The sequence below is a fragment of the Canis lupus genome, chromosome 21, assembly GCF_011100685.1.
Source record: "Canis lupus familiaris isolate Mischka breed German Shepherd chromosome 21, alternate assembly UU_Cfam_GSD_1.0, whole genome shotgun sequence".
Classification (NCBI taxonomy): domain Eukaryota; kingdom Metazoa; phylum Chordata; class Mammalia; order Carnivora; family Canidae; genus Canis; species Canis lupus.
This window is the reverse complement of record NC_049242.1, coordinates 4,285,163-4,307,961: the sequence shown is the minus strand read 5'-3', so window position 1 is coordinate 4,307,961 and position 22,799 is coordinate 4,285,163. Positions and strand designations below refer to the sequence as shown.

At 35.0% G+C, this 22,799-nt stretch overlaps 1 long non-coding RNA gene across 1 annotated transcript in view; it reads right to left on the bottom strand.

The window, feature by feature from the left end:
* Positions 1 to 7,684: 7,684 nt before the first annotated feature.
* LOC111091515 overlaps positions 7,685 to 22,799 on the bottom strand; it is a 102,250-nt gene continuing 87,135 nt past the window's right edge. The window contains exons 2-3 of the long non-coding RNA XR_005375341.1: positions 20,176 to 20,312; positions 7,685 to 7,811 (exon numbers count right to left, since the gene is read on the bottom strand). This is a non-coding gene — a long non-coding RNA (uncharacterized LOC111091515). The remainder of the gene's footprint in view (positions 7,812 to 20,175; positions 20,313 to 22,799) is intronic.

The following is a 22,799-nucleotide window of genomic DNA, read 5'->3' as shown; positions in this document are numbered from 1 at the left end:
GTTTGAAAAGTGCATAGGAATACTTGGAATAAATACCCAGGAAAAATTCTATCAAAACATCATACTTCACAAAGTAATATATAAATGTACCTTCTGCACGTGTCCTTATTTATCCTATTCATATTCTTCTTAAAATACTTTTTAAAGTTTCATTTGAATACATGTATGAATACATATACATATTATATGTAATTTTTATGTAAGTTCCACACCGAGCGTGGAGCCCAATGTAGGGCTTAAATGCACAATGCTGAGATCGAGAGATATTGAACTAACAGATCCACCCAGGTGCCCCAGTTTTAATATATTTGAAATAACATTGTATAAATTTAAGATGTATAGCATCTTTGATACATTTATACACTGTAATAGGATTGCCAGGGTAGTGATAATTAGCATCTCTATCACAGCGCCTCCATCACATTAACTTTCAATAAGAGAGCAAATACATTATCTAGAAATTGAAAAATACTTGGGCAATATCTCAGGAAAGGAGGAGGTATATGATATATTTAGAAGATATGTTTTATATTCAATTTCAATCACAAATTTTAAAATATTCACACAGTTGCAATAACTAACCCTTGATCTTATTGGTTTTTGTTTGTTTACATCTTTTTATATGGAAGGTAGATGAAGACAGCTGTGAGATTTCCAAACATGTACGTTTCGAGTATAGACTTAGAAATTATTTTTGGTAAGCCTCTAGAGGTTCATATTGGATATTATGAATTTATATGGTCAGGAAATTTAGAAAAGCCCACATTTCTAACAGCTACTTAACTCCAAACAAATCTCCGTCACATTCAATTCAAGCACTTATGAATTTGGGGAGATTCCCTTGGATTGATCCTGGCCATCAACCTAGATATTAGCATCTAGATTGGAACTCATTAATTCACCTTCAGTCTTACACTGCCTCCCTTATTTACATGTTCATGCTTTGCTTGGCTACATATCCCTGACCTTGCCTTTCAGTCTTGCCTCATGCAACCCTCCCCATCCCCTTTTATTTGAAATGTCCTAAAGAGTCTAGAGGTAAGGTTCTAGCAAGTATTAGTTTGTATCAGACTATGATAAGATAGTATGTGAAAATCTCTGGGACAAGCCCAAGAATAAGAGTTCCAGAATGTGTAACAAACAAGATCTAGTGGAGAAAAAAAGATACGTGGTGAATGGAAAGCAAATCAAGAGGGACTTAAAACATGCTGGTCAAAAGGAAATAAAAGGAAAAATATAAACCCCACGTATGTAAGTAGTAGCACTAAATATACATTGACAAAATAATACCTATAAGAAATGGAGGTTTTTAGACTGATTTAAAAAAACAGCTACATATTTCATATAGGATACATTTCTTACATATAGAGACACAGGAAGTTTGAAAGAAAAAGGATGAAAATATCAAAACACTAAAGGTAATTGGTTATTTATATTGACTTGATCAATTTACATAGTATATAATGTACATATAGTGGTTATTAAATTACATTTAAATTTATATAAAATTGTATTTCCTCAGCTGAACTAGGCATATTTCATATTCTCAAGAGCTGTGCATGAAGTGGCTACTGTGTTTGAATGCTCAGATATAAAATGTTTTCATCATCAGAGCTAAAAATAATTCATATACTCAAGTGATACTAAGCCTAAATGCAAATTTTAATTTTTTAATGTAAGCTATGAGCATTTCCCAAAATTGACCATATGCTAAATCATAAGACAATCCTTAATGAAGTGGTTTCTTCTCCAACCACAATGGAATTAAGATAGAAATTATGGACATAGAGACAACTGAAAATCTCTAACTCCTCTGAAACTGAACAATATCCTTTGAATTCACTCCAGGTGGAAAATGAAATCAAAATGAAAATGAGAAAACAGTTTTAACTGTTGGCTAATGAAGATTTGATGCATCAAAACCAGGGAAATGTAGCAACAGCCGTACTCAGAAAATGTGGTGTTTTAAATGTGCAAAATATAAAAAGAGACTGAAAATTAATGATGTATAATTCTCCTATAAATAGAAAACAACAGCAAATTCAAATCAAACTGTTAACATGGAAAATAAAAAAAATAGGAACAGAAAGCAAAGAAACTAAAAACAGAGCCTAAAACTTCAAATTGGCTCTTTAAAAAGATCAATAGAACTGAATAACATTTGGCGAAACTGACGGTGGGTGGAAGGGGATAGGACAACACAAGAATGACTACCATTGGGAATCAAAAGGGAAACTTTCAAAAGAAAGTACAAACAGTAAATAGATAATAAGAGTATTATGAATAACTTTAAGCTAACGGTTTTGACATTTTTGTTTAAATAGAAAAGCTCATTGAAACAATTTACTTGCACTGACACAAGATGAAAAGAAAATTTGAATATTTATTTAAATACCTTGAATTTATTTTAAAAGCCTTTCTAGAAAAAAAACTCAGATCCCAGGCAGCCTAAAAAATAAGCTTTTCAAAGATTTAAGGATCATAAAAGTTCTCAAAAGTTGAGAAAACTAAAAGACACTTTCACCTTGTTTTATTAGGCTATTATAACCTTCATCCAAATCTTGATGAAGTTATTACTAGAAAACAAAATGTTATACCAGTATTTGTCATTAAGATTCATGTTAAATTGTTAAATGAAATACTGTATCAAATTTTATTATATATAAAAATTACACAAAATTTCGTGACTTGAATCCAGGAAAGCAATCATCACTTAATATAGGGAAAATCTAATATTACAATTCATCACATTACATAATTATATATGATCCTCTCGAAATACACTGAATCCACATTTGATAAAATTCAATAGTCACTCATGCAAAAGCAAAAACAAATTGGCAAACTAAGAATTGAGGAAAATTTTCACAATCTAATATGAAAATTTTCACAATCTAATAATTATATGAATATATTATATATATACATATATATATATCTCCAAGAACAAACATCATGTCTAATGGTGAATTATTGAAAATTTTTGCCTTAATGAGGAAAAAATGCCTGCCATAATCACTTCTCTTCAACATTGTACTGGAGTCCTAACCGGGGCAGTAAGTGGTTATGAGGGCTTCACTCTTGCCTGCTGCCCACACTGGGCCTCAAGAATTCATTAACTATACTAGTGTATTTCTTTTCACCACTCTTTGGTTTTGCCTGCCCCAGGTAAACATGTCCTGCAGTCATTTGTCTTTCTGCAGATTTTGGGTTAGTTATCCCAATACCTCACTTTTTTGATGGATTCAAGAAAAGTGGTGAACTTGCATTTTGTTTAGTTTTACTTGCTACAAGTTTGGGAGTAATGGTATTTCTAGCTTTCTAGATCCCCACACCAAAACTGGACTTTTTTTTTTAAGTGATTGTTGAAACAGTTTTGAAATATTTATTTTTTATATAAATTTATTTTTTATTGGTGTTTAATTTGCCAACATATAGAATAACACCCAGTGCTCATACCATCAAGTGCCCCCTTCAGTGCCCAACACCCACTCATCCCCACCCCCCGACCTCCTCCCCTTCCGCCACCCTTAGTTCGTTTCCCAGAGTTAGGAGTCCTCATTTTCTGTCTCCTTCTGATATTTCCCACTCATTTTCTCTCCTTTCTCCTTTATTCCCTTTCACTATTTTATATTCCCCAAATGAATGAGACCATATAATGTTTGTCCTCTCTGATAGACTTATTTCATTCAGCATAATACCCTCCAGTTCCATCCACCTAGAAGCAAATGGTGGGTATTTGTCATTTCTAATGGCTGAGGAATATTCCGTTGTATACATAGACCACATCTTCTTTATGCATTCATCTTCGATGGACACCGAGGCTCCTTCCACAGTTTTCATATTGTGGACATTGCTGCTAGAAACATCGGGGTGCAGGTATCCCGGCGTTTCACTGTATTGGTATCTTTGGGGTAAATCCCCAAGAGTACAATTGCTGGGTCGTAGGGCAGGTCTATTTTTAACTCTTTGAGGAACCTCCACACAGTTTTCCAGAGTGGCTGCACCAGTTCACATTCCCACCAACAGTGCAGGAGGGTTCCCCTTTCTCCACATCCTCTCCAACATTTGTGGTTTCCTGCCTTGTTAATTTGCCCCATTCTCACTGGTGTGAGGTGGGATCTCATTCTGGTTTTGATTTGTATTTCCCTGATGGCAAGTGAGGCGGAGCATTTTCTCATGTGCATGTTGGCCATGTCTATGTCTTCCTCTGTGAGATTTCTGTTCATGTCTTTTGCCCATTTCATGACTGGATTGTTTGTTTCTTTGCTGTTGAGTTAAATAAGTTCTTTATAGATCTTGGATACTAGCCCTTTATCTGATACATCGTTTGCAAATATCTTCTCCTATTCTGTAGGTTGTCTTTCAGTTTTGTTGACTGAAACTGATGAAGTTTCTTGATGAAGTCCCAATAGTTCACTTTGCTTTTGTTTCTCTTGCCTTCATGGATGTATCTTGCAAGAAGTTACTGTGGCCGAGTTCAAAAAGGGTGTTGCCTGTGTTCTTCTCTAGGATTTTGATGGAATCTTGTCTCACATTTAGATCTTTCATCCATTTTGAGTTTATCTTTGTGTAGAGTAAAAGAGAATGGTCTAGTTTCATTCTTCTGCATGTGGATGTCCAATCTTCCCAGCACCATTTATTGAAGAGACTGTCTTTTTTCCAGTGGATAGTCTTTCCTCCTTTATCGAATATTAGTTGACCATAAAGTTGAGGGTCCACTTCTGGATTCTCTATTCTGTTCCATTGATCTATGTGTCTGATTTGTGCCAGTACCACACTGTCTTGATGACCACAGCTTTGTAGTACAACCTGAAATCTGGCATTGTGATGCCCCCAGCTATGGTTTCCTTTTTTAAAATTCCCGTGGCTATTCGGGGTCTTTTCTGATTCAACACAAATCTTAAAATAATTTGTTCCAACTTTTTGAAGAAAGTCCATGATATTTTGATAGAGATTGCATTAACGTGTAAATTGCCCTGGGTAACATTGACATTTTCACAATATAATTCTTCCAATCCATGAGCATGGAGTGTTTTTCCATCTCTTTGTGTCTTCCTCAATTTCTTTCAGAAGTGTTCTGTAGTTTTTAGGGTATAGATCCTTTACCTCTTTGGTTAGGTTTATTCCTAGGTATCTTATGCCTTTGGGTGCAATTATAAATGGGATTGACTCCTTAAATTCTCTTTCTTCAGTCTCATTGTTAGTGTATAGAAATGCCTCTGACTTCTGGGCATTGATTTTGTATCCTGCCACACTGCCAAATTGCTGTATGAGTTCTAGCAATCTTGGGGTGGAGTCTTTTGGGTTTTCTATGTAGAGTATCATGTCATCAGCGAAGAGGGAGAGTTTGACTTTTTCTTTGCCAATTTGAATGCCTTTAATGTCTTTTTGTTGTCTGATTGCTGAGGCTAGGACTTCCAGTACTATGTTGAATAGCAGTGGTGAGAGTGGACATCCCTCTCATGTTCCTGAACTTAGGGGAAAGGCTCCCAGTGCTTTCCCATTGAGAATGATGTTTGCTGTGGGCTTTTCGTAGATGACTTTTAAGATGTTGAGGAATGTTCCCTCTATCCCTACACTCTGAAGAGTTTTGATCAGGAATGGATGCTGTATTTTGTCAAATGCTTTCCCTGCATCTATTGAGAGGATCCTATGGTTCTTGTTTTTTCTCTTGCTGATAATATGAATCACATTGATTGTTTTACGAGTGTTAAACCAGCCTTGCATCCTGGGGATAAGTCCTACTTGGTCATGGTGAATAATCTTCTTAATGTATTGTTGTATCCTATTTGCTAGTATCTTGTTGAGAATTTTTGCATCCATGTTCATCAGGGAAATTGGTCTATAATTTTCCTTTTAGGTGTGGTCTTTGTCTGGTTTTGGAATGAAGATGATGCTGGCCTCATAGAACGAGTTTGGAAGTACTCCATCTCTTTCTATCTGTCCGAACAGCTTTAGTATAATAGGTATGGTTTCTTCTTTTTTTTTTTTTAATTTTTATTTATTTATGATAGTCACAGAGAGAGAAAGAGAGAGAGGCAGAGGCATAGGCAGAGGGAGCAGGCTCCATGCACCGGGAGCCCGATGTGGGATTCGATCCCGGATCTCCAGGATCAAGCCCTCGGCCAAAGGCAGGCGCCAAACCGCTGCGCCACCCAGGGATCCCTGGTTTCTTCTTTAAAGGTTTGATTGAATTCCCCAGGGAAGCCATCTGGCCCTGGACCTTTGTGTCTTGGGAGGTTTTTGATAATTGCTTCAATTTCCTCCCTGGTTATTGGCCTGTTCAGGTTTTCTATTTCTTCCTGTTCCAGTTTTGGTAGTTTGTGGTTTTCCAGAAATGTGTCCATTCTTCTAGGTTGCCTAATTTATTGGCGTATAGCTGTTCATAATATGTTTTTAAAATCGTTTGTATTTCCTTGGTGTTGGTAGTGATCTCTCCTTTCTCATTCATGATTTTATTAATTTGAGTCTTCTCTCTCTTCTTTTTAATAAGGCTGGCTAATGGTTTATCTATCTTATTAATTCTTTCAAAGAACCAACTCCTGATTTTGTTGATCTGTTCCACAGTTCTCCCGGTCTCTATTTCATTGAGTTCTGCTCGAATCTTTAAAAGTCTTTAAAAATAAATAAATAAAATACCTATTCAGATTTCGTAGATCTGGATGAGACCTGAGAGTGTACATTTTTGATAAGCTCTCAAATGATGTAGATGCTGTTGCCTACTGGGCCACACTTGATTACCTAGGCTCCACATTGCTAGTCATCAAAGAAATTCACATTAAAACCACAAAATGACTCTATTCCCAACCCACCAGAATGTCTAAAAATATAAAGGACTGACAGTGCTACATATTGACAAGGAGGTGGAGGAAAGGAACTTTCATATGGCTTTGGTAGGAGAAAATAATCATTCTAGAGCCTGTTTTGTCAATATCACTAAAGCTAAATAAATGCACATCCAATAGTCTAATAATTCTAGTCTCAGGTATACATTCAAAAAGAAAAGAAGTGGGGGACATATGCTTACCAAAGTATATATGTGAGGTTGTTAATAATAATACTACTGAATTAGCCCTAAAGTAGAGCAACACATATGCCCTTCAATAGCAGAAAGCAACATAAATTGTGGTTTGCTCCCACAGTGGCTTATTCTCCTGCAACCAGACTGAACTACAACCACCCAGAATAGTAGATGAAGCCAGGTAGAAGGTTATATAAGTATGATTCCATGTATAGCAAGTTAAAAAAATGGCAAAATTAACTCACAGTATTAATTCAGGATAATCATCATCCTGAAAGCAGAGGTTGTGCCTCCCTTTTAGAGTACAATTTGGACTTTTAGATTGCTAGAATTTTATGTTCTGATCTGGGAGTTTGGTACCTTCTTTTGGTTTGTTTGCTTTGTTTTTACTTTTTGATGAATTATCTAGCTAAACACTTAAAAGTTGTATTCTTCTTTGTAGTTGTTTAAGTATACTTACTTTAAAATCACCCAATTACTGATAGGTACTGAAACTAAAGAAAAGCAATGAAGCCTCAAAAGAGTAATGTCCCCCTTCCAATATTATTTTAAGAGTACATAAAACAGGATTCAAAAAAGTAATTTTCAGTTTCTGTCTCCTCTGAAAATGCAGTTTTTCAAGATCAGTAAATTCTTTGATTTATTGTTACATTCTCTCTGAATTCATAAATTCTCCTCTTCATGAAAGATTTTAATAGTATTATGTTCAATGTCTGTAGCACTTCACAGGCTTCAAAGCACATTCTTCTATATCCTCTTATTAATCTCTTCAGACTTTGCAATATATCTGTAGGGGAAAAGTGGCAATTATATCAGTTTTACTGTTTTGAAATTGTCCTTCCCCTTGCAGACTCAGGTTCCTTTACAATACGGGAGATAGGGAAGAACCAACCAAGGCAGAGCCTCATGCCCTTCCTCTAGCAACTGCTATTCCTTTCCAGAAGGCCTGCACTATGAGGGAAACTTTCTCAAGACTCTCCTTTGTGTTCCCCGTTCAGAATGGATCTTAGGCTAATCTAATCGTTCTCTAAATTTGGGTCTCATAATCTCTGAGAACAAGTCAGAAAAGACTGGAAACCTGGCAAAGTCATCATTGTCATGATTTTAGAATAATATTTAACATTTATGAACTGTATACCTAAAGAGCTTATGAAATGTTAAGGCTCTGTATCCCCAGGGACAGTGCCTGTCTGCTCTGGAAAGATATTCTTTTTCTCTGAACATACTCAGACACCTTCCTTTCAGGCAACACAATTTTTAGGCCACAGTAATCCTTACAAAAAAATGTTTCTTCTGTCCTGAACTTCCTTGCTATTCTCTCTTCCTAGCTAAGCTTCCTGCATTCTTCAGGTTGCTGCTTAAATGCTGTTCCAGACTGTCTTGCCAGTAAACTCTGAGTAGGAGACCTTCCTATCTATTCTTGCACAGTATTTCAGGATCCAACGGTGTGAATGATGCATAGGAAGTGTCCAGCTACCTTTTTTGAATGGATGAAAAGTAATAGCTTTTCTGAAGAAATTTCCAAACTGCTAGAATATTCTTAAGCTACAATTTGAATTGACAGAAAGATTTAAAAGTCACACTTACCAAAAAATCTCACGGAGATGTTCAATTATTAGCTAACAAATGCATTTTTAGAATAAAAGAAAAAATGGAAAATTTTCCTCAGTGAGGCACAATAAAATTCTAAGTTGGTATCTGCTAAATGGATCTCAGAAAATAATAGCATCCCTCTCCTGAGCACTTAAAAAAATATATCATGGTGTAAGAATCAAGAACTCAGAGCAAAGATTCATTCAGCTTCTTATTTGTCTGAAAATTTTAGAGTCAGAATTGGGGTGAAGAGAATTGTGTGAATTTAACTTTGTAGGTGTTATATGGTACCTGACAAATTTGTAAGGGACTATTCAGGAAAGAAAACTATTGAAATAAAAGTGGGGAGCTGCCCAGTGGGGAGACAATTACTAGCTTCAGCTAACAAGTAATATAATTAGCATGCTTACATGATTTGTTTATTTGGGAATATAATTTTATTAATCAAATATAAGCCATAATGGTGGCTACCTGGTGATTTGTAAATGTATACACCTTGCAGAATAGTAATTTGAAGTCCATTAACTTTTAAAACTGTCAGACAAGTTTCATGATGAGTTTGCAGGAATATACCCAAAATGGAAGCATCAGCTCATTAATGAAAGAATTTGAGAGGAGTTGGCTTCAACTCTGTTTGAAGGTCATAGAGACAGGGTGGGAAACCCAGCAGTGTCATCCTCAGACCACTTTGGTTCACTATTGGGAGGAAGTGATCAGTGTCAATTAATATCTTGCACAGCCAGGAGAAAACAGTCACCTGCAGCTATCAAAAGAAATGATCTTAAACCCAAGACTGCATCTTGCTGCATAAGTTCCAAGTGGGGAAGTGTCACTGCCTTAAAGATAAGGATAACTTGCATGGATTCTTTGGATTATCAGCAATATTTTATTTGAAAAGATGCTGAAGTTACTTTTAGAATATGAATACATGAATATTAAATTTCTCGAGTTTTTAAAGATTAGTTTTAAAATTCATCATTTTATCTACTCTATTTAGTATCATTCCTGCTGCTGAGATTTCAAAATGATTCCCTCTAGTATGAATTAGGGAGAAAGGTCTTTAAGAACTTGGAACTGTTTTAAGGCTCTGGTGGTAATAGTAGCTATTATTTATTGAGCACTTAGCCTGTGTCAGGATTTTTAAAGCCCTTTATATGTATTATTTAATTATCTAAACAATCCAAAATATGTCATCTCCCAGCCCTCTGTAACAGTAGGTATGGGCTTGTGACAAATTCTTGCCAGCAGAATGTGAGAGGAAGGTGTATGTCTAACTTCTAGTCAAAGCCTTGAAGAATTTCGTGTATCTTCTCTAGCACTTTTTCCTTTTGCCAACTGGTATGTAAAGGATGGCCCTCCTGAATGGCAGAGCTACATGTTGGAAGGAACAAGCTTTCTCAGTTATCACAATTAGAACTGTGGTTTACAATCTGCACCTCTGCCCTGGACTACTATGTAAGTGAAAAATGAATTTTTACTGTGCTATGAGCTCTTACACATGTAGGTTGATTTGCTATAACATTTTATTTATTTATTTATTTTTAGTATGACATTTTAGACCAATACTAGAGGATACTATTATTATCACCTTTTTAAAGTGGAGGAAATTGAGGCACAGGAGTTTTAAATCCCTCAATTTGCTAAGTAGCCAAATGGGTTTTTGAATCCACACATTCTGCCACCAGAGGCTGTTTAACTACTTTGCTCTGCTTGCTACTCAATTTTGAGTGGTGTCTGCCTAAATATTTTGCAGAGAATAGTATAACTGTTGGTGGTCTAGAGGGAGTAGCTGGAAGCAGCACAGTTAGCATGTTGTGTAGAAACTAGCGGGCTGTTGTCAGCTGCCTTTGGAACCTACCCTTGTTGCCATGAGGAGGTAGTTGATGGATAGGATATAGGGGTCGATGGGCAATAAAACTGCCCATCAAAGGAAGGACTCAAACTTAATAAGTAACACTATTCTTCTCACCCCTTCTCATTGTGCAGTGCATTAGAGGAGGTAGCCAATTAAGGAGAGGAAGTTGGAGAATTTGTAGAAAGGAGACTTCCAACGCCTCTCAATTTCTGGAGCCACACACAGCTCTACCAGGTTTGAGGGAAGGGAGAACTTTGAATTAATTTTCAGATGAAAGGTTGTTTATCTTTTTATGATGATAAATAGAGAATTTAGATTTGAACTGAATCCATTCCATTAACCAAGTGTGAGGGCAAAGCTATGAAATATGAAATACCATTAAGGAAAATTTAATATAGTGCAGATTAATATATGGTTAGAGAAAACAGCATCCGTTTATATTGACATTAGGATGACCAACCATTTTATTCCTCTGGGACTGTCCCAATTTTACCATTGATATCCTGTGTCCTGGAAACTAAGGCAGTTATTTATTCTGATTTCTATCAGTTAACATTCCTTAATAAACTCTTCATATCTGTATTTTATCTTCTAATTCAACAGTACTTTTTTCCATTATGCTCCCAGCCCTTCCTATTTATTCCTTCATGTTTTCTTGCTCAGCACTTTCATTAACCCTATAGAAATATCATAAATTCACTACATATGCTGCTGTTCCATGACTTTGTGCCATTGTATATTTATCTCACTGCTTCCTTTACCTAGAGTGCTTCCAATCAATCATGCTGTTGGTCTGTCAATACTGTCTCATCTTTCAGAACTTAGCTTAAAAATCAATTTCTCTATTAAACCTTTTCTATCTCCCCAGCCCCAGCTAGAATGAGCAGCTCTTTTCTTTGTGCTCTATACAGCCTTTCATATCAATAGACATGACCAGTATTGCACTTTGTTTTTATATGTCTATATCCCCTTTATCTAATGTCTCTCAAATTGAGATCTGTGGTTAACTACTGAAATCTACAAATATATCTTTAAAACAGTCTGTTTTCTTTGCTTTTTGCATTATTTTTTAATGTGAATAAGTATTTTCATCTATTTAAGAATAAACTTTTCCTTTGCTGTGATAATTTGCGATCGAAATATATTTTCACAGAATAAAAATGTAATTTCTGGATTGGGGGTTTCATAAACCCCCAGTGTGTCTTATGACCCATTTCACTAGTCTCTGGAATTTCTTTTAGCTTTAGAAAGGAGCTGTAAGTCATTAACATACACTTGAATTCCAAATGTGATGATCACAGCAATTTTTACTCACTTTCCACTTCTTTATGGGTTTTCATGAAGCTGACATTTCCTGAATTCTCTCAAGAATTTGCCTGTTAATACTAAAGTGGTATTTTCCCATCAATCACTGGTGTTCTATAGCAGAGATATCAGTGAAATAGTTTATTTGCGAGTTGGACCAGTCATTTAAACTCAAGAGATTCAGCTTCATTACCTTTCATTGAAGATGCCAGGACAGAAGGGCATTAAAGTTCAATCAAGCTCTAAATAGGTTGCTACAAACAGTGAACCCATAAGCCTGCTTGCTTGACTGATATCAATGTTTTGCCCCAGGACTGTAAGGTCACCAGAATAAAGATCCCACATATGCTTAATCTCAAAAACAAGGTGTCATAGATAAGATTATGGTGAGAAATTTAAAATTTTATGGGAGATAGTTTATCTTTAGACTAGTGAGAAGAAAGAACCTACTTCCAAATAAGCTAGATATATAATAAGAAGATTGTGATAATTGCTTATAAGCATTTGGGTAGTATAAATATGGGAGGGAATGAGGAGTCTATCAGGGATATACATAAAAGAAACAGACTAAATTCAGGGTACATAGTTTCTTTTTATATTCAGGATCCTCTTTATAAGAAGGATGTTGATAATGTGGTAGGAGATAGAGAGGTCTTTCTCTTTTATATTTCAAAAGAGGTCTTGCTCCTTTATATTAGTATAAAAATAATATCTCTTGAATATATTGAGGGAATTATATGTATATTAGAACACATTTGTTCTTTAAGTTTGTTGACCATTTGCTGAAAGTTTTCCTACCTGCTTTGCTTCTTAAAAAATCTGTAGTGCCTCTGTAATAACTTGTATTACACAGGATGTAGAAAACAAAGAGCAAACTTTTTCTAGTACATAGACTGTGAATGTGAACAGTTCTGAGAAATCACTATTTTTCTGGTAATTTAATTAAATATTTAGCAAATATAAATATTTGCTATATTTAAATATAAATATTTAAATATTTAAATATTTAGCAATAAGACCATATGCCCAGAAGTCAGTACAAAATAAATACTTTTCCTAGTCCAGTAATTTGTTCTTTACAATTTTAAAAATAGCCTTAATTTCCTTTATCCTTAGAAGCTCACCCTTCATCATGACCATTCTTTCTCATTTTTGTTTTATATGGCGATAGTTTTAAGAACTGTGAAGGTTCTTGGATTTTACCCTATTTCTAGTTTATAAATCAGCTTGCCACAATTTTATAGGTACAGATTATATTACTCATGATACAAAATCAACGTGGGATTTATATACACTTCAGATCCCCTTGTCTCCCAAGTCCCATGCGGGCAAGATAGAGAGGCCCAGGTAGATGCTCAGCACAGCTGGAAAAATGTCAAACTTAGGAAACCTAAATCTTTTATTATTTTCGACTGCAAGCAAATCTATTAAACTTGTCCTTGAGAGTGACATTATCTTTATTATACTAGATAGCATATATATAAAGCAAAAACAAAAGCCAGCCAGAAGGGAAGGTACTCTGCTCTGAGGGAAGGTACTACCTTCATCTTCCAAGGCTGTTAATTATACCAATACCCCTAAATACATACTCTAAAATAAAGGCTACTAGTTCAAATTATCTTCTTATAAGATGTTCAAAATGAGAGAAACCATGAAAAATTGTCTCACTATAGCAACAGAAAAATAATAGTACCTAAAAGAGTATGATTATATAATTATTTGTTTAGAAAAAAACAGAAAGCTATTTGGAACCCATAAATTTCCATTTGTTGCTTTCTAGGCTCTAGTGAGGATGACCAAAATATTATCTCTTCAAAACAAGACACTTCCAGAAAAGAATCTTTTCTTTGTTTTGTCTAAGAAATAATGGAATCCTGAAATACATATTAAACTTGCTTTGACAAAATCTATAGTCCATGAAGTAGGAAACAATTTCATATGTATGAAGGTATTTCTATAGCACGCTGTTTAGTCTACAAATGTAAATTATTAAAGCTGATGAGTATACATTATGACCTATCCATGTTATATAGTATGGTAACTAAAAGATAAGTTCCCAAATGGTATTTAATGACACAGAAAAATTATAAAATATCATCATGCCTAAAATATTTTATTTTTCTAATAAATCTAAGTTTATGTCTATGTGCCCATATACAGAAACAAATATATACATATGTGCACACACAAAGTTAGGAGGAAACACAAGAATAACTTAAAGTAGGCAATTCTAGGTGATATTATGAGTATTTCCTTCCTAGATACCCAACTTCTAAATGTATTATAATAATATAAAAATTAATTTTATTAATACTAAACAATAAAATTATTTAAAAATCAAGTTGGACCACTGATTCTATGTATTCCATTTCTCTTATCTATAGTTTAGGGACATCATTTTTAGGGGCTTGGCCAAGGTTCAGACCACAGTTAGATTCCAATTCTCTTGATTCTTAACCCAGGGATTTTTTTAATTAGTACACTCATATCCTTTTACTGTAGTCTCTTAATATCTATATCCTATGGACTTTACAGATTTCTTTTGGGAGCTAACTTTAATCATGGCTTGGGAGCTCTTTGGAATTTGAATATTTAAGTCTGGTAGTAAATCCATGGAAGGATGCCTGGTATGGGGTTCTGCAGAGAATAGCCCAGACATCCCTGGCAGGCAGAGATGAGTACCTGGAAAGTCTGTGAATGGAGCTTCCAAAGCACCTGAGGAGGCCAGGCTAGGGAGGACAAAAAGACAGATTTAAAAACTGGCTTCACAATAGATAGCAGATGGGAATCTTCAAGGGTGCTGATTCAAGTTGGAAAATTGATAGACTAGAAAGAATGGATTTAATTTGGAGTAACATAAAAATCAGTTTAAATAGCAGCAGGGGGGAATCTTTATAGGAAGAGCTGGTTTTAAGAACCACCAGGGAACAGAATAACCCAAAAGACTGTAGAAACAAATAAAAATACTTCAGCTCTTGATCAAATCAGAGATTAACAAATAGTTTAGCAGCACAAGAATCATTGAAAATTGTGTTGAAAATTAAAACAAATAAATATAGATAAATTGAACTACAAATTAAGTCAGTTTTTATGTATTCATGAATTATATGGGTGGCAAGTTATTTTTGTTCTTTTAGAATATTAGCATACCATTTTTCGAACATGAAGAAAATATGAAAAGACACGAAAATGAACATGTGTATATCCACCAACTAGATTTAAAAATTAAATACTTAAACTCATGAATTTTAGATTTAGAATTCTATATTTAAAAACAAGTATTTTGACATTTTACTTATTATTTTTATTCCTAATCCTTTGCAACAATTTTTGGACATCGTGACACCTCATTTCTAAGTACTTTATCATACATCTAAAAATAAAAACAACTAAGAAATTTAACAATATCACTAACCAAAGTCATCCCTTCTATTTCATTATTTTTCTCTTATTACTTTAGTCAGTCTGCAATTAAATAGCCATTTGGTTATACCTCCATTAGGGGAAAACATGTTAGTTCCTCCATTCTGCAATATTCTATTCTAGTATTCTGCAGATGATAAATACTGCAAATTATGCACAGGAATATCAAAAAATCTTTCGATTTGAAAAGCATGTAAGTCTGTATTGAAGAGGTGATCTGCCATGCTATTGAAAGCAACTTTCCTATAAGCTTTGTAGAAATTGGAGCATGATTCTTGTCCTTTGCATCTTGTGTATTTGAAAAACACAGATCTCTGCAGTTACTCTGGAAGAGGAGGCAGCTTTGCAAGCTTTGAATATAAAGAAATGTTCCATCACATTGCTGTTTTTTTTCCCCTCTGCAGCCACTGTGAGCATCTTCACTCTTCACCCTTTGCCAATCTTTAAACAGCATTTATGGTTGTTAAACTTCTTAACCATCCTTCCTGTTCTATAGCTGCCTGTTGGCTCCTGAGACAGGTGCTGCAGCCTACTACCATGGAATAGACTGAAATTTGCCAGGGCAAGATTTCAACAGATCCAGCTAATCTTGGAGTCTGCAGTGGTGGACATGCAGGGCACATTGTCTCCATCCCTCCCTTCATTCTTCCTTTCTCTTTTTTTTAATAAAAAAATCAAAACTAACAGAAGGCTGAAAGAACATTAAAATAAATGACCACATAGCCTTCAACAAGGTTGAATTTGCCACATTTGCTTGTCTTGGTTACAAATGCATACATGTTTATATGTATACTCTGAAAGTTTGAAAATTTGGTTCAGACATTCTGAAACTTTATGAACTGGATACCTAATGACCCTTCATGACTCCATTATGGTTGTTTACTCCTCATCTGATAACAAATTTCAAAGGAATAATTGTACAGAATTAATTTTAATATAAATTTTCTTGAGTTTGTTGAAAGGCAACTTGAATTTCTCAAAAGGCAAATTTTTGTTGACATTTTAGTAAATCTATAGTAAAATGTACAAAATCATTAATATAAGTCATTTCAGAGTAGAAATATAATATGCATTAAGGCATAAGATAATATAGACAGTTGATAAAATTTTTAGCATTATTCCAACTATAATTTAACAATAATATACAACCTGGCCTTTCCATGAACCCAAATCCTGGGTCTGCTCATCATTGCCAGGTTAGCTGGTTATAGACCTCTGATGGCTTCAGAATATTCACTGATCTTCTGACTCTATGTTTATAGATCCTATTATGGAGTTCGGGGTCTCTTGGAATTAGACCTGCACATCAATATTCCCTTAGCTTTTTTTTCCCCTTTGAGGATTGCATGTAAAAATTGTTACTCTGAGGCTGCTGCTTTTAAAGGGAATAAAAACAAAAAAATTATGCTTCTAGAAAGTATAAAGAATAACTTCATTCTTCTCCTAATGGACAAAGGAAAGCCCAGGGAAAGAGGAAATGAGGGATGGATGGATTGGAAAACAAATGACTGGATCTTGAGATTCACTTAGGAAAGAAGAAATCCTACAGACTCAAGTTAAAATAAGAATTTAAAGCCTAAGGAAGAGGGAGTAGGAAGGAGGTAAGGAAGAAGAAAACAACAATAGACAGGACAGGAGCTGAAGGGTTGAGTATCCATGAACATTGGTCAGTGATTAAATGACTCACTGAAAGGAAGAGAAGTAAGACAGTTTGATTTACATTTGTCATCAAGAGCATTCTTCTAAAGTGGACATTGTATATAAATACCTATACTTCTATCAGGATTTTATGTAAGTGGATCATAATAATTGACAAGTGTTCATTAATTTTAGAAGTATGTTTACCTGTGAAGTACAGGTGAGGTCGAAATGAGAATCTACTTTATAGGAACCTTCTTAGCTTTACTAACCATTTTATATCTCCTATTGCCCCCTGGATCCTACCGTATACTTACTAATACCAGAGGAGTTGAGATGTGGAAATCACAGGAGTCAAACTGGATTTGCCTTTGTGTCTTATTTGAAATTTATAAACTACCTTGCATTATGCCTAACTTTTCATTCCTATAAGTCTTGCTTTTCCCAGTAGACCTTAACCTTCTTGGGAAAAGCAACTGCATGGATTTTTCTTTTCAAAGTTTTAAGATTTTATGTATTTATTTTTAGAGGGGGAGAGGGTCTTAAGCAGATTCCACTCTGAGTGCTGAGATAGACGAGAGGCTTGATCTTACAATCCTGACATCATGACCTGAATGGAAACCAAGAATCGGAGCCTTAACTGACCATACCACCCAGGTGCCCCTGCATGGCTTTTTCTCTCTGCACATGTCCAGAGTATTTCTTCAACTAATGATTTCTAAAAGAATAAATTATGACAGGAAATAAGGGGGGCAAACATTTTTCTAGCTCTGTATAAACCCGAGAGACACTAGAACATGAAAGTTTAGTGAATCCCTTATTGGCCACAGGATACATTTTAAACATATTGATATGGTCCTCCCACCTTCGCATCACACATTTTAGCATTCTTGACCCTGTCCCCCCTTTTCCCTATATTCTCAAACACAGGACTAATTGTCATCCCACAATATGCCATGGACTTTCTTACTTCTATGGCATTTTCTCTTCTTGAGATTTTTTTAGCACCACAATTTTTTCTGGCATCCATAGTCCTACTAATGTTTCAGTCTTGCTCAAATGTCCACTCCTTTGTGAGGCCTTCCTGACACTCCACCAGCAAAATTAATTTCTCTTTCATCTGCACAACCATATGACTATAGCTACTATCATATTAACACTATAAATAAGTTCCTTTGTATGTTTCACCTGGATGAAGGATTCAGTCTCTGTGTTTAATTCCCAATTTTATCTCATGTGCATATTTTATGACAGGCACATAATAGCAACATCAGTCAGTGACATCAAGCCTACTTCTGTCTCCCTTTCCTCCTTGGTATCAATTTCCAGACTTTACTTTAGAAAACAAAACAGAGGAAGGCTGTTTGAGAAGGGGAACAGGTGAATGCTGCATTTGCCACATTCCCTTGATAGCTGTGACCTTGCAGGGGCAATACAATATAGTTCCAAAGTCACCATTTGTTATCCTCAACAAGAAGACTGTACCCTTATTGAATGTCCTGTATGACATGCAGCCTGAAGAGAGCCAATCCATTAAGTTTCAAGATCAGTTTAGTTTCTACCAAACTTCATGGAACTGCACAAGGGTACCTGACCTCTTGTATCAGAAAGAAATATGATAAGCCTTAACCGACCTTGAAAGAATTATTTGGCTTCAAAGATTTGGGTCTTCATATTTTAACTGTAGTATTTCTTAAGTTATTATTGATATTTGTCTTTTGACTGTTAGTTTTATTTGTATATATTTATATAAAATGCAAATTAATAAAATTCGTATTGAGAACTATAAATGACAAGCATTGAATATTTATGATGCCCTTTAAACACACACTTTTGACATTTGCACTGCCCTTGTAGAAAAACAAATTAAAATCAGAAGGTTTGTTTGTAATCTAATTTAGACTAGGCAGATTTGGGACTGTTTCATCAACACTTTGATATCTCAGTGAATTTTTTTCCTAAAGTCATTTTATAATATTTTATTGGATTTTTTAACCTCTTATTGCTCAAGATTTGGACTTACTTGTAGAAACACTGATGAAAAACAAATTAATCATAATGATGGGACTTCAGACATATTGGTGCCAAAAGGCTAATCAAGCAGTTTATAGGGATCGTACCCACTGCAGTGACAAGAAAGATTGATGATTTACTTCTTTGCCCACAGGGCCTTGATTTGATTTCCACCACCCCCACCCCAACAACACAGACTTTATTTGTAGGTTAAAGATGTAAAGCTTTGCTGTTTGTTGCTTTTAGGAGAAAGATATGAGAACACTACTAACACTTGTGTATGGAAGTAGAGACTAAGAAGACAATTTATCTGGAAGAGATTAACATCTTACCAACACTTTGATTTCCTAATTTACTTGAATTATTTTTGTATCATTTATATAGGCCAAAAGCAAAACAAAACAAATGACAAAAACCTGGATTCGATACCATATCAGAAAAGCTTTCTTCTCTCACCACTGGATTTCATTCACTTTACTTCCTTGCACTCTATTTCTCATTTGTCGGTCTTACAATGTTCCAGGTCATATAGAATAAAACAAGGATTTTGCAGTTCTGTTTTCAGGGAACACAGAAGGGCTTTTGTCACACCCAGTGGGAACTCTCCTGGGTTATAATAGGACAGGATGTTTAGACAATTTCTCATAGAACCTTATTTTACATTTCATGGATATGTGCAAACTTAAAATCCATAAAGGATATGATGGAGGGCTGAGTCTGGAAGGATAATCCCTTGTGATGAAACACACCAATTTACAATGAATCTATATCACATTCATCTCCTTTCATCATCTGAGACACATAATCCTGTAACCACCACTTTAGATTTAGAGAGTGGATATTTAATTATTATTTACTACCTTGTTTCATGTTAGTAATAAAGAAGTAAGTCCCAGAGAAGTAAATTAATTTTCCAAAAATCATAAACTATGAGAGATACAGGAATAGATTTCACATCTTCTATTACCCTCATCAATGTTGTTCAAATATTACTCTACTTTGCAGTCTCCTTGGAGGATCTAGATACCATCTCTCTGATCACTTTCTTCTCTTCTCATCTTAAATGTTTAGGAATTAGAAAGGCAGGACACCATCCATGGACATGATTTGAAAATTGGCTCTTAGAAAACTACATGCATTTATCATATCTGCTTCCTTTATTTATGATAGAGATGTATATTAGGGTTCTCCAAAGAAACAACTGGGTATCCATATATGTCTATTGTCTGTGTCTATCTCTGTTTCTATTATCTACTTATCATCTATCTAAATCTAGATCATCTACCTAAATCTAGATAAGATTTATTATAAAGAATTGACTCACATGATTTTGGAGGCTGAAAAGTCCCATGATCTGCTGTCTGCAAGCTATAGACCATGCAAGCCAGTGGTGTGCTTTGAAGGCTTGAGAGCTGGAGAACCAAGGCTGTAGATATTAGTCTGAGTCTGAAGACCTAAATACTAGGAGAACCAAGGGAAGGAAAAAACCATGTGTCAGCTCAACAGTCAGGAAGACAGCAGATTCATCCTTCTTCCACCTTTTTGGTCTATTCAGGACCTCAATACATTGGATGATCCCCACCTACCTTGGGGAGGACCATGTGCTTTACTCACTTCACCAATTGAAATGTTAATCCTTTCTAGAAACACCTTCACAAACACAGTAAGAAATGATGTTTAAGTAAACATTGGTGGTCCAATCAAGCTGAATACATGAAGGTAACCATTACTAAGATGGTAAGAATTTTAACTACTTCCACAGTATTTTCATTGAGATTAAATGAATTAATATACATAAAACATTTAAAACTGAGCATGGCACTTATAATAAACACAGTGTAGATACTACCTGTTAATATTAGAAGTACATAGACTTACTTGAACATCTACTCAGGCTGTCTCCAAGGACATTTTACTTAGAGTGTACTGGATTGCCATCTAGTTCATCTAGAACAGTCTCTGCTTAGTGTATTCAGTATTTGGATACTTCTTTCAGAAACCTTGTCTTTTTAGTTTTCCCATCATTTATGAACTTGCCAAAGTAAACTTCTTTATGATCTTACAGAAAACAGGCTTTGCTATCAAATTTTTAGGCCCTGGTTTAGGTAGGAATGTCCTATAGGCTAATTCTTTTGAAATTGAAAATATTTGTGTTTGTTGATAGTTTCAAAATTTCAAACATTTTAGGAATTCAGAAATTTAATATGAAAGCAAAGTATTGAAAAGCATTTCTTTTTTCTTCTCTGTTGTTAAACTAGAACTGCAAATTCCCTTATTACTGGTAGATGGCAGCCCTGTGCTGCTGGTAAGAAAAAACAAGGACTGAGTTACAGCCAACAGTTTCTTTCATTCTGGATTTGATCAATGAGCAGGTTACTATCATGAAAACCCCAAAGATGGGAGCTTTTAGATAGCCTGACAAATTTCATTGTTGAAATGGATAATAATGAAGAGATAGCTTACATTAGTGTTTTCACAAAATATTCCAAAATGATAGGGATTTAGAATGAGAAGGCATGAGCTTATGTCTGGTGTCCTCCATCTAGAAGCTGCAAGTCTTTAAAAGGAGTCACTCTGAGCTTAAAATGTATGCAATCTATAAAGTAGATTTAAAAATAAGAACTTTCCTCATGAGCTTGTTTATAGGGTTAACTTAGTGGTTGCTGGAAAGTATTGCTGTTAAGCTTTTTCATCAAGAGTGCTTATTTTAAACAGAATTAATTCTTACTTGTCAGGGTAGAATTGTAGCCCTAAATAAAGTTTAGAAATAAAATGTCAATAAGGTCTTCCTGTGTGGTTTTGCAAATGAATCTCTTCCACTCCAGAGGGTACTATTTGTGTATATGTAAAACTGAAGGTTCAAGTGACTTCCCATTATGTAAATTTTCTAAGTTTATTTACTAACATAAAATCTTGAGATCTGTGTCTTGTTTATAATAAGCATTCAAAACCTGCACATTTTTATCAATATGCAGGGGCCAGAAACTTCATAAGACTGGTAGCATTTTATCATCTTCACAAAACCCTTTTGAAGTTGTATCAGATCTCCAATTCATATTTGTGAAAAATGGTCTTTGCAAAGGTAAAGAACTTTCCTAAGGTCACCTACCTTGTAAATGGAAGAGCCAGATTTTAAACTCAAGTCTTATCTTCCGTGACACAAATGAATTGTGATTTAAGGAAAATTGCTTCATGTCTATGAACTTGCAGAGATTAATATATCATTTGAGTGGACTACATTTTCTGGCCAACCATAATACTGTGCTGCCTCTCTAAGATAAGTAAGACTCTATAGCTATTTTGCTACTAATGAAGGATGTTGAATAAGAGTTTTCTATTGACTGACATCCTAAACCATGAATAGAGATGCCTGATGCTTCTTTTACTAAGAAATGACCAAAATGTTCTTTTGAGCTTTCAGACCAATATCTTTCAGTTTCTATACAAAGAAAGTACAAATGGGGGAGTCCTGGAAGAGAGTCAAAAGCCTAGAGAGCATGTTCTTTGGCTGTTGTGTATCTCTCTCAAGCAAATAGAAGAGTTTGTAGAGATCAAGGTTGCATATCTGAAAAAGACATTGAAAACATGTTCTCTTGGTGGATGCTTGCTAAGGTATAGAAACTCTGCAATTTAGTGAAAGCCATTTGAAGAATTTCACTTAGGCTGGAAGCACAAAGTACAGGCAATGTAGGATATACTTAAACACAAACTGGTGTCTGTTTATTGCCTGAGCAGTTTTGAAGGTGGAGTAGTTGAACAAGTCCTATAGGGCTTTATATTCTAAAGTAAATGTTTTGATTGAATTCAAGGAATATGGAAAGCTGTAGACTTTTTTTTTTTTTTTTAAGAGAGAGAGAGTTGGCATGATTTAGCCACTGCATGGAGGTAAGGCTATCACATAGAATAAAAACTAGGATATCTTCAGGAGATTATTGCAATGAATTGTAT